Here is a 13,679-nt window from a genome sequence, read left to right on the forward strand (position 1 = left end):
TTTGACTCCTGATACTGTTCACTCCATGAGTAAACTTCATAAGCCTTCCCAAACATAAAAATATTTGTCATTTGCCCCTTCTAGATATCCCAATATTTTCCTGCTCTTTCAGAAAAACTTCTTGAAAGGAGTCTATGCTTATGGACAGACTTCCATGACTTCCTAATCAATGTGAATCTGAAGAATGATCCCATTCCACTAATAAAATTGTTTTTACCAATGTAATTAATAAATCTCTATTGTTGAAAAAAAGGGAAACTTTATAGGTTTATATTAGTAACTTATTTGCACCTTTAGTAGAATGTGAAAGAGTGGACCATTCCTTTTTTGCAACTACTCTGTATCCTTTCTTGGCCATTGTTATTGCTTTAATTTAAACCATTGTTAATATTATTGGACTTGTATCCAAAACCTATTGCAGTATCTACATGTTCTAACCTTTTGTACAAAACTTTCAGAATCTTTTTTCTAAAGTCATACCTAATAACTTCACTTACTTGCTTGAAATTCTTCAAGGCGTTCTTTATACTCCGAAGAGTAAAAACCAAATACCATGCCAAAGAAAATACTTTGTGATCTGAACCATGTCTATCATTCCAGCTACATCTCCCAAGACTCCCTTATATTTACTCATACTCAAACATTCTTAGACTGTTGCACAGCCAAAGATATCAAGTTATATAACAACTTTATTTTATCCACTAGAGAGTTTTCATTTCTTTTACTTTTCTGTCCATGATTTTCATTTGGACCGCATTAGACTCCGAGCCTCTCAATGACAAGAAATATGCTCTATCATTTTTTTTATATCTAATGTCTTGCTTAATTTGAGTTGTATAGTCCATTTAAAGTATATATATCATATATATACTATACATATACACATACTATATGTATGAATATATATATATAATATTCAGTTGAAATTAATGTACATGATGCAAATGGTATGCATAAAAATGAATTTTAATTCTTGATTCCTTTTTCCAAATGAAACTGCTGGCAAGATTATTTTGTCTTATTGCAATAAACTTGATGGCAAATTTATAGCAGTAACTTTATGTATTAAAGTTACAGCAGTGAAATTGCTGAGTGAGTGTGTGTATGTACATGTTTATGAATATTGGCAAAATTCTCCCTCCCAAAGAGGAGTTTCTACCAATGTACCTTACATTCCTGATGATAATTTCTCTTCAAAAGATAAAATCTTGCAATTATTATACAATATACTCTGATAGCAAATTTTTCTTAGGTTCCTTTAAAATTTGTATTTCCCTATTAGAAACACAATACTTTTATTCTTCAGTATTCTCTTGGATTTCATTTATTTATTATTGATTTGTAAAAACTCTGTGAATTGTGGAATTCAGAACTTTTATCCTGCGAGTGATTTTGTCACACAGTTAATCATTTGTTTTTTGACCTTGATTATATTTTTGTCATGTGGAAAGTTAATTGTGATATTCTTGAATTTATCAATATTGTCCTTTATTGTTTTTGAGATAAGTGTTCTAATTAAAGCTTATCATAGAAATGAATAAATAGATAAGTAAATTAATGAATTAAACAATTATAGAGGTGGATAAACACAGTATATTAGTCAAGGTTCTTCAGAGAAACAGATAGATCAAAAGAGGGAAAACAGAGACACAGAGAGAGAGTAAAAGAGACACACAGAGAGAAAAATTGATTATAAGGAATTAATGTAAGTTCTACTCCAAAAGCTGGCAGGTTTAGGATGCAAGAGTAGCCAATGTTTTAATTCAAGTTCAAAGGCTAGAAAAGACCCATGACATCTCAAAGCAGTCAGGCAGGAGAAGTTCCCTAATAGCCTTTTTTGTTCTACGCAAGTCTTCAGTTGATTGGATATGGCCCACCTATATTAGGGAGGACAATCTGCTTTACTCGGCCCATAATTTAAATGTTAAACTCATCCACAAATACCCTCATAGACACATTCAGAATTTTTTCAAATGCCTGGGCACTTCATGAAATTAAATATCATAAGGTTAGCTATTATAAGTAGCAAGTGTATATTTCTATAGCACGGTAAGCTTACATGGTCCTTCTAGGTTTAAATCTCAATTGCATATCACTTATGTTCTTATAATATTTTATGTTATTTAATCTCCATTCCCACAGCTTTTATATCTGTAACATAGAGATAATATGAGTAATCACTATCCTATAGACTGCTATGAGAACCAAACGAATTAATTTGTGTCAACTTCTTAAAGCCATACCTGCTTGACACATAAGTGATCGATAAATATTAGCAATTAATATGTTTTCTCACAGTGATGTAAATTGCATAAGACAGTAACCTTTAGCAGATTAGGAAAAGCTCAAGAGTTAATTGAGTACAGCTATGACATGTAAAGAGCTTGGAATTGTCACTCATACCCTTACAATAAAAAAACAAGCTGAACAAATTAAAAATCAATGACTTCTCTTGGCTCATCTGAGAATTGAGGTTACAGGGCAAACCACCATTGGGAAATATGGAGAAGCAGGTGAATCTAGAGATTATAGCCAAAATATACTTACATGAAGCAGAAGTTGCTGGCAGCATAAGCTGGTCAGAATACTTCAATAGTATTTTTGATGAGTTACTGAAAGTGGAGTGTAAACAATAGTGAGAGAGAGAATCTCTTGGAGATGTAGTCTTAGTGGGTCCTCATAACTTCATGAGCTTTATTCCAAGATGAAGAGGTTAAAATGATGAAGAACCAAGACAGATACCCTCATGGCTCTGGCAGTTCTAGGGAGTTCTTCATAACAAAGACCTATACTTCAAGGGGAAAAAAAAGTTGTACCAGAGCCATATTCGATGTGCAGAAAGAGTCTTTCTTCAACTAGAGAGCTCTGGCCTACCTGACTGTCCTAAGTGGAGGCTGTGGGGTAGACTCAGAGACAGTTGTCAAAGTCACAGCCTATTGACACAAGCCCACTAAAAAACTGAGATTTCATTATTGGAATGCTTTTAGAATACTATAAAATTATAATATGCTTCCCTTTCCCCCAAGCTTTACCACATTTACCACAGGGATCAAGTATAATAACAATGGATTACTTCCTTTTATGAGAGGGAGTATTTAGGGAAGTGCAAATTCAACAGTAGAGACAAAAATAAAGTCCTAGAGGGACTTGAAGCCTCTGGTACCTACAACTACAGCAAACACTAGGCACAGCTAAATGAGCCCCAGCTAGATTAACATACAACTTCACCCCGAAGGCCTATTTACCTATGTCCCTATTACTCAATATATTACAGTCTACTTCAGGAAATATTATGAGATGTAATAAAAAGCAAATCAATAAAACAAACAAAAAAAACTAGTTAAAAAAAGATAAATGAAATTAATAAATCTCTAGACAGAATAACAATCTAAAAAGGAAAGTAAGATACAAATGAGCAATATCAGAAATGATACAGGGGTCTGTACTACTGATCCCATGGGCAAAAGAAGGATAATAAAGATATACTATGAAAAACTCCTTGATAATGTGCAGGAAATGGACCATTTCTTGTAAGACACAAATTATAAAAATACAACCAAGGAGATATAGAAAATCTGAATGAGCTCATATCTGTTAAAGAAATTGAATTAAAAAAAAACTCTCCCACAAAAGATAGTACTAGACCAATAAAAAATCATTGGTGAATTCTACTAAACATTTAGGAAAGAAAATATAGAAGAGGAATAGTTTCTAACCATCAGATCAGCATTACTTTAATACCAAACACAAATAAAGCCATTACAAAAAGAGAGAGAGAGAGAAAATAAAAGCCAATATTTCTCATATTAATAGATGCAAGAATCCTCAAGAAATATTAGAAAATAATTCCAACAATGTATACAAAGAATTATACACCACTAGAAAGTGAAATTTATTCCAGGTATGCTGGTCTGGTTCAACATTCAAAAATCAGTCAATGTAATCTACCACATAAACAAGCTAAAGAAGAAAAATCATATGATCAATAATTGATACAGAAAAAGCATAAGTAAATATGGCAAGTTCTCAGGATATAGGATTGAATGCAAAGTTCTGTTACTTTCTTATATAGTAGCAAAGAAAATTTGGAATTTAAATTTTTTTTTTTTTAAATATCAATTATGATAGCCCTCCAAAAATGAAATATCTAGGAGTAAATGTAGCAAACTACATGGAATCTATATGTAGAAAATTTCAAAATTTTAATGAAAGGAATGGAAGATTTAAATAAATGGAGAAATATTCCATATGTATAAATTCATTATCATTTAAGACGTGATTTTAAATCTCATCTATAGACTCAACACAATCACTATCAAAATTTTAGCAAGCTATTTTAAAGATATTGACAGATTATAAAAATCTTAGACCCAGGAGAGTCAATAAAATACTGAAGAAGAAGGGTCACCTGGGTGGCTCAGTCAGTCGAGTGTCCAACTTCGGCTCAGGTCATGATCTCGCAGTTTGTGAGTTCAGGCCTTGCGTCGGGCTCTGTGCTGACAGCTCAGAGCCTGGAGCCTGCTTTGAATTCTGTGCCTCTCCCTGTCTCTGTCCCTCCCATGCTCATGCTCTCTCTGTCTCTGTCTCTGTCTCTCAATTATAAATAAATGTTTAAATAAATAAATAAAATAAAATACTGAAGAAGAAAATTGGAGGACTTATAAAGTACAGTGAAAAAGGCAGTATGGTTTTGATGAACAAATAGACGCATAGAGTAATAAAGCAGAAAAGAGAACCAATGAGTAGGCCTACACAAATATAGTCAACTGGTCTTTGACAAAGAAAAAAGACAAATCAAAGGAGAAAAGGATAGTCTTCTAAACAAATGTGGGAAAAATTGGAAGTCCATGTGCAAAACTTAAGGCAAAATGGATACGGACATAAATGTTACAAACAAGATTATAAAATTGGAGGGGGAGAAACTCTATGTGACTTTGAGTTTGATAATGAGTTTTTAGCTACAAAAAGCACATACCGAAAATATAATCTATGAAAAGGAAAATGTCAATAAATTGAGCTGTATTAAAATTAAAAACGACTATTCTCTGAAAAATGCTGTTAAGAGAGCACAAGCATGCCACAGACTGGGAGAAAATCCTTGCAAAAACTTAAGTATGTTAGAGGAATTTTACCCAAAATACATAAGGAAGGGGTACCTGGGTGCTTCAGTTGGTGAGTGTCTGACTCTTGATTTTGGCTCAGGTCATGATTCCAGTCATGGGGGATAGAGCCCCACATCGGGCTCCAAGCTGAGAGTGGAGCCTGCTAAAGATATTCTCTCTCTCTCTGTCTCTCTCTCTCTCTCTCTCTCTCTCCCTCTCCCCCCCTCCCTCTTTCCCTCTGCCCTCCCCCCCTTAGCCTTCCTCTCCAGAAAATTTTAAAAATTTTATAAAATTACAGAATACATAAGAAACTTTTAAATAAGTATGAATTAAAACAATGCTATTAATAATCATTGAAAGATGTGACTGGACACCTCATCAAAAAAGATATAAAGATGGCAAACAGCATGCAGATGTATCTCTTATTTGAATGCTCACCAGAAAGTGACATCAGCAGAGGAGAATTTTAATAATCAAGTGATTAAGATGGCCTGTTTTGTAAATACCAGCCAGCCTCTTTGCTTAGGTACCCCTGTGACTACCTAGTGCGCTCATGAAAGAAGTGGCTATGGTGACAGAGAAAAAAGTTATGCATGGACTCAGCAACATGGACCCCTAATCATCAAGGATGACCTGGCTATGACTTTTTGCCAAGTACCCAATATGCCAGCAGCAGAGACCAACACTGAATCCTTGATATGCCACCATTCCCTGGAGTCCTCAGCTAGCCACATGATGGCAGTTTGATTATACTGGTCAGTCTCCATTATAGAATGCTCTTTCATTCATTCTAGAGCAGACACTTAACTCTGGATATGGATTTGACTTTTCAAAATACAGTGCTTCAGCACTGTATCAGGGGGATATAATGTTCTATGAAGAGGGAAGTGTTAAAGTTTAGGTTTTAAAATGAGAATGAATAAATTAAATAGGGTTAGGAATGGTACAAGAGAAGGCTGAAGGGACAGGAAAAAAAAATAATGTATCCTATTGAGAATTATAACCATTAAACTATTTTTTAAATTTTTTTAACGTTTATTTATTTTTGAGGCAGAGAGAGACAGAGCATGAATGGGGGAGGGTCAGAGAGAGAGGGAGACACAAATCTGAAACAGGCTCCAGGCTCTGAAACAGGCTCCGGGCTCTGAGCTGCTGGCACAAAGCCCGATGCAGGGCTTGAACTCACAAACTGCGAGATCATGACCTGAGCCCAAGTTGGACGCTTAACCAACTGAGCCACCCAGGTGCCCCAACCATTAAACTATTTTAGCCTAAGTGTGATAGAGAACCTTTCAAGAGTTTTAGGCAATAGAATAATATTTATTCAACAAATGTTTATTGAGCATTTACTACATACCTTTACAATATATTAACCTTCATTATATAAATCAAGAATATAGTAATGACCAAAGCCAGGTGAAAAATTACAAGACCTAATTGATAGTTTAAAAAGACTCTCCTGTCCGAGTTATGGAAAGTGAATTTTAGGATATCAAGAATGGAAAAAAGAGATAGTTTTAAGTCTTTAAAAAATATGCTAAGGGTGACAATTGTTGTCTTCAGATAAATGAGGTTAATAAATTTGTAATATACTTTAGATAGATTTAATAGCACTTAGCTTGGAACTCCAGGGAAACACAACAGTGCCTTAGAAGATGGCTTGAAGAGTGAACAGAAGAATAATTTGCCAGAATCCACCCCCCCCCCCCCTTTTTTTTCCTGCAGATGAAAGGGAAGCTGCTTTTTAATCCCTTTTATGCATTTGGTGTTTTTCTTTTCAATTTTATTTTTACAAAGTTTTTTGTAGTACTTAAAAATGCATAGGACCGCTAAATTAATATATATAATGTAGTTACCACTGTGTTTGCATCAAAACAACTGAAATTATGTGTTCAGAATAACTAATAGCTAGCTTTATTATATTCTTTTCTTTTTACCTTTGACCCCCTTCACCCATATCTCTCACCCTCACCTCTGCCTTTGGCAACTGTATTCTCTGTATCAACAACCTTGGTTTATGTTTCTGTTGTTTTGTTTTATATTTGTTTTTTATTAATTTCTATTTTTTTTAATGTATGTTTATTTATTTATTTATTTATTTATTTATTTATTTAGAGATAATCCGAGCAGGCTCCATGCCCAACACAGAGACTGAGGCAGGGCTTGGTCCCACCAGGACCATGAGAACATGACCTGAGCCTAAATTGAGAGTAGGTTGCATAACTTACTGAGCCACCCAGAAGCCCCTACCTATCTTTTTTTTTTTTTTTTTTCAGATTCAATATGTAAGAGAGATTATACAGCATCTGTCTTTGTCTGACTTATTTCACTTAGCATAATGCCCTCAAGGTCCATGCATGTTGTCACAAATGACAAGATGCATTGTTTTTTATGGTGGCTGAATTATACTCCATTATGTGTCTGTGTTTGTATAATATATATATATATATATATATATATATATATATATATATATACACACACACATATATAAAAAACAGAAATATATATATATTACACAAATATGTATATTACACAAATATATATATTACACAAATATATATATATATATGAATGTGTGTGTACATTTATATATATATGTATATTTGTGTGTGTGTATACTTTTTTTTATTTTACAATTCTTTTTCTACTCATCCATCAATGAGCATTTAGGTTGTTTCCATATCTTTGCTATTTGAAACAATACTGAAATGAATAAATGAATATAGGGTTGCATATACCTTTCAAGTTAGTATTTTCAGTTTCTTCAGATAAATACTGAGAAGTGGGATTACTGGATTGTATGGTAGTTTTATTTTCAATTATGAGGAACCTCCATACTGATTTCCATAATGGCTCATTCCAACCAACAGTGCACAAGAGTTCTCTTTTCTTTACATCCTCACCAACACTTGTTATTTTTTATCTTTTTGATGATAGCTATTCTAACAAGTGTGAGGTGATACCTCATTGTGGTTTTGATTTGTATTTCCCTTGTGGTTAATGCTGTTGAGGATTTTTCATGTATCTGTTGCCTAATTGGTATGTTTTCTTTGCAAAAATGTCTATTCAGACAATTTTCCCATTTTGAAATCAGACTGTTAGTTTTTTTGCTATTGAGTTACATGAGTTCTTACATAATTTGGATGTTAGTCACTTCTCATGTGCATGATTTGCAGTGATTTGCAAGTATTTTCTTCCATCCAGTAGATTACCTTTTCATGATGATTTTCTTTGCTGTGTAGAAGCTTTTTAGTTTGATGCAGCCCCACTTGTTTATTTTTTGCCTTTGTTTTTTTTTTTCCTGATTTAAAAAGTCATCACCAAGACCTATGTAAAAATCCTGAACAAAACATTAGTGAAGAAATTAAACAATATATGAAAAAGATCATACACTATGATCAGATGGGATTCATTCCAGGGCTGCAAGGATGGTTCAACATCCACAAATCAGTCAACGTGATATGGCACATTAACAAAATGGAGGTTAAAAATCATATGATCATCTCAATTGATGCAGAAAAAGCTTTGGTAAAATTCAACACCTATTTATGGTAAAAACTCTCAACAAAGCAGGTATAGGGGAATGTATATTAACATATACATTACATTACATATACATTAACATAATGGTCATATATAACAAGCCCACAGCTAAAATCATACTCAACAGTGAAAAGCTAAAAGTTTTTCTTCTAAGACCAAGAACAAGACAAGGATTTTCACTTTCATCATCTTTGTTCAACCTAGTATTGGGAATCCTAGTCAGAGCAATTAAGCAATAAAAAGAAATAAAATTCATCTGTCTTGTAAAGGAAGAAGTAAAACCATCACTTTTTGCAGGTGACATGATACTATATATAGAAAACCATAAAGACTCAATCAAAAAACTCCTAGCACTATGTACCCCTATGATTATAACAGCATTTTTTTACAATAGCCAAGATATGGAATTAGCATGTATTTATCCATAGATGAATGAATAAAGAATGGAAAAATAATGGATAGAGAAAATGTAGTTATATGCTTGCGATGGATACTACTCAACCATAAAAAGAATGAAATCTTGCCATTTGCAAAAACATAGATCTACAGGGAATAATGCTAAGTGAAATGAGTCAATCATAAAAGACAAATGCCATATGATTTCACTCATATGTAGAATTTAAGAAACAAAACAAATGAACAAGATAAAAAGAGACAAACAAAAAAACAGACTTTTTAAATATAGGGGACAACCTGGTAGTTGTCAGAGGGGAGGTGGGTGAAATATCTGAAGGGGATTAAAAGTATACTTGCTGTTGTGATAAGCACTGAATACCTATATAGAATTGTTGTATCATTATATTGTACACCTGAAACCAATATAACACTCTGTGTTAATTATACTTGAATTTAAAAAAAATATTAGAATTAATAAATGAATTCAGTAAAATTGCAGGAAAACTTGTTTCTATACACTAATAATGAGCTATCAAAAGAGAAAAATAGGAAAATAATCTTATATACAATGCATCAAAAATAAATAATACAACACCTGGGAATAAATTTAACCAAAGAGGTGAAAGACATGTATATTGAATATTATAAGACATTAATGAAATAAAGAACACACAGATAAACTGAAAGATGATTCTGTGCTCATGGATTGAAGAATCAATATCGTTAAAATATCCATACTACCGCAAACAGTCTACAGGTTGAATGTGATTCCTATCAAAAATATGATGTCATTTTTCACAAAAATAGAACAAATAATCCAAATACTTTTATGGAACCATAAAAGATCCCAGATATCCAAAGCAATCTTGAAAAACAAGAACAAAGCTGGAGGCATCATACTCCCTCAATTCAAACTGTGTTACAAATTTAAGGTAATTAAAACAGTATGGTATGGGAATGAAAACAGACACATTGATCAATGGGACAGAATAGAGAGCCCAGAAGTGCACTTATGTATATATAGTCAATTAATTTATGACAAAGGAACCAAGAATATACAATGGGGAAAGGACAGTCTCTTCAAACAATGGTGTTGGGAAAACTGGACAGTCACATGCAAAAGAATGAAACTGACCCACTATATTACACTCTGCACGAAAATTAAGTCAAATGGGTTACAAACATAAACATTAAAACCTAAAAACCTAAAACTCCTGGCAGAAAAAAGTGGTAAGCTCCTTGACATGGGTCTTGGTAATGATTTTTATTACACTTTATATTTAAACATTCTTTTTTTTTTTCCTGAGCCAGGGATATGGAAGTATTTGACTCTGAATCATAACTTTATTTTTAAACATTTGGAGAGTTACCTTCATTTTTCAATAGATTAGCTATTAATTTCAAAGTTCTTTGGATTAGACTTAGATTTAAATCAATTCAGTATTTTCCTCATTTACCCTATAGTCTCTAATGAACCCACACATGTCCTGCAGCACACTCCTTCATAACCTATTCTAGATTATAACAATCATCTCTAGGAATAAACAAATATTGTGTTTTTGGGAAATGGTATGTTGCTAGACCCAGATCCCCTTTCAGGACTCAAAGAATATTCATCCAGCTTGTGGGAATGGTTTTGCTAAAAGCCTGCAGTAGCAGTCCTCTCTGGAAATTTCCACTGACTACAGAGAGTCATTTTACCTTCTTGGGACAGCCTGCTTAAAAGGACTGGTCTACGTAGGGGTATGTGGATTTGGCCCCCTTACCACCTGAAATAACTGTGAAGGGCTTTCCTGGGTTCACAGAATCTTGTGGGGTCATGTGATGTATTGTGACTATATTGTAGCCCAACATTTTTCTTTACCCAATTTGCTTCTTTTTCATACCCCTCAGGTATTGTTTCTGAGAATATTCCTAGAAAAATCCACTTTTGATGAACCCAAATCCTGACAGCATTAACGAAGTTTATACAAAGTTTATACAATAGTTAATTTAAATAACGTTTTCTCTGCAAATAAGCACCTCTGTAATATCTAAGGTGAAGACAGAAGGTCTATAAACTAAAACAGTTCCTAAATTTTTAACTGAGATAGTGTCTCTACCAAATTAGCTGTAGTTTTGAGTAAGAACCATCAGTCAAAGCAGTAAGCTCAGAATATGCAGATTTTAATAAAAGGAAACCAGTAAGCTAAGTGTGGGTGCCATCATTTCTGCCCTGTACTTTCTGGTCTTCTGTCTCTCTCTCATGTCCCCTGTTGACTTGTTCATTGTAAGTCTGTGGTCTACATGTTTGCTTTCTGTTCCTCCAAAAGGATGGCAATATTGGGAAAGTAAATTGTGTGCTTGTCTGGGACTACAACTATTCTCTTATCATTTGATTCCAGGAAATGGATAAGGAAACTCCAGGGAGAATGCAAAGAGTATTTTTTCCTTTTTAATGAAATGCAAGATTTCTTACCTTATTATTTGTGCCTCAGTTTCTTGGTTATTTTTTAACAAGTTACATAAATAAAATATATATATATTTTTTCAATATTTCAAAAAGTTTTATTAATGCTTGTTATACAATAATACATATTATTATTTTTTATTATTTATTTATTTTTGTGTGTGTGTGATTTTATTTATTTATTTTTTCAATATATGAAATTTATTGTCAAATTGGTTTCCATACAACACCCAGCGCTGATCCCAAAAGGTGCCCTCCTCAATACCCATCACCCACCCTCCCCTCCCTCCCACCCCCCATCAACCCTCAGTTTGTTCTCACTTTTTAACAGTCTCTTATGCTTTGGCTCTCTCCCACTCTAACCTCTTTTTTTTTTTTTCCTTCCCCTCCCCCATGGGATTCTGTTAAGTTTCTCAGGATCATAAGAGTGAAAACATATGGTATCTGTCTTTCTCTGTATGGCTTATTTCACTTAGCATCACACTCTCCAGTTCCATCCACGTTGCTAAAAAGGGCCATGTTTCGTTCTTTCTCATTGCCACGTAGTACTCCATTGTGTATATAAACTGCAATTTCTTTATCCATTCGTCAGTTGATGGACATTTAGGCTCTTTCCATAATTTGGCTATTGTTGAGAGTGCTGCTATAAACATTGGGGTACAAGTGCCCCTATGCATCAGTACTCCTGTATCCCTTGGGTAAATTCCTAGCAGTGCTATGCTGGATCTTGGGTAGGTCTATTTTTAATTTTCTGAGGAACCTCCACAATGATTTCCAGAGTGGCTGCACCAGTTTGCATTCCCACCAACAGTGCAAGAGGGTTCCCGTTTCTCCACATCCTCTCCAGCATCTATAGTCCCCTGATTTGTTCATTTTGGCCACTCTGACTGGCATGAGGTGATATCTGAGTGTGGTTTTGACTTGTATTTCCCTGATAAGGAGTGACGTTGAGCATCTTTTCATGTGCCTGTTAGCCATCTGGATGTCTTCTTTAGAGAAGTGTCTATTCATGTTTTCTGCCCATTTCTTCACTGGGTTATTTGTTTTTTGGGTGTGGAGTTTGGTGAGCTCTTTATAGATTTTGGATACTAGCCCTTTGTCTGATATGTCATTTGCAAATATCTTTTCCCATTCCGTTGGTTGCCTTTTAGTTTTGTTGGTTGTTTCCTTTGCTATGCAGAAGATTTTATCTTCATAAGGTCCCAGTAATTCATTTTTGCTTTTAATTCCCTTGCCTTTGGGGATGTGTCGAGTAAGAGATTGCTATGGCTGAGGTCAGAGAGGTCTTTTCCTGCTTTCTCCTCTAAGGTTTTGATGGTTTCCTGTCTCACATTCAGGTCCTTTATCGATTTTGAGTTTATGTTTGTGAATGGTGTGAGAAGTGGTCTAGTTTCAATCTTCTGCATGTTGCTGTCCAGTTCTCCCAGCACGATTTGTTAAAGAGACTGTCTTTTATCCATTGGATGTTCTTTCCTGCTTTGTCAAAGATTAGTTGGCCATACATTTGTGGGTCTAGTTCTGGAGTTTCTATTCTATTCCATTGGTCTATGTGTCTGTTTTTGTGCCAATACCATGCTGTCTTGATGATGACAGCTTGGTAGTAGAGGCTAAAGTCTGGGATTGTGATGCCTCCTGCTTTGGTCTTCTTCTTCAAAATTACTTTGGCTATTCAGGGCCTTTTGTGGTTCCATATGAATTTTAGGATTGCTTGTTCTAGTTTCGAGAAGAATGCTGGTGCAATTTTGATTGGGATTGCATTGAATGTGTAGATAGCTTTGGGTAGTATTGACATTTTGACAATATTTATTCTTCCAATCCATGAGCAGGGAATGTCTTTCCATTTCTTTATATCTTCTTCAATTACCTTCATAAGCTTTCTATAGTTTTCAGCATACAGATCTTTTACAATTTGGTTAGATTTATTCCTAGGTGTTTTATGCTTCTTGGTGCAATTGTGAATGGGATCAGTTCCTTTATTTGTCTTTTTGTTGCTTCATTGTTAGTGTATACGAATGCAACTGATTTCTGTACATTGATTTTGTATCCTGCAACTTTGCTGAATTCATGTATCAGTTCTAGCAGACTTTTGGTGGAGTCTATCGGATTTTCCATGTATAGTATCATGTCAACTGCAAAAAGGGAAAGCTTGACTTCATCTTTGCCAATTTGGAGGCCTTTGATTTCCT

General features: G+C 34.2%; 1 long non-coding RNA gene across 1 annotated transcript in view; it reads left to right on the forward strand.

The window, feature by feature from the left end:
- The window catches only part of LOC122217145, a 47,065-nt gene that overhangs the window by 14,162 nt on the left and 19,224 nt on the right, over positions 1-13,679 (forward strand). The gene's annotated exons all lie outside the window — the stretch shown is intronic.

This window comes from Panthera leo, chromosome B1 (assembly GCF_018350215.1).
Source record: "Panthera leo isolate Ple1 chromosome B1, P.leo_Ple1_pat1.1, whole genome shotgun sequence".
NCBI lineage: Eukaryota > Metazoa > Chordata > Mammalia > Carnivora > Felidae > Panthera > Panthera leo.